We start from the raw sequence: 314 nt of genomic DNA, 5'->3' as shown, positions 1-314 counted from the left end.
TATATATATGTATATACATCTCTGTGTACCCATAGATCGACGTAGCATGTGAGAGATAAGAAGCTTTGGAGAAGACGTTCCTTTCGATGCCGAGGTGGCTGGAAGAGAGCTTGAAGATGACAAGACACGCTTCTGCATGCAGAAGAGATAAATTCACTCTGCTTGACTCTACGATGAAACGTCTGATAACGCTTGCACCTCCCTTTCTCTTTAACTTTTCAAGACTCTCTTTTTAAAGGTCCACGTTGCCTTAAGAAACGCCTCTCTCTTCATCTAACTACCCCCCCCTCCCCCCACTTCTATATCTCTCTATA

The sequence above is a fragment of the Cystoisospora suis genome (assembly GCF_002600585.1).
Source record: "Cystoisospora suis strain Wien I chromosome Unknown contig_7936, whole genome shotgun sequence".
NCBI lineage: Eukaryota > Apicomplexa > Conoidasida > Eucoccidiorida > Sarcocystidae > Cystoisospora > Cystoisospora suis.
Note: the sequence above shows the minus strand (reverse complement) of the source record.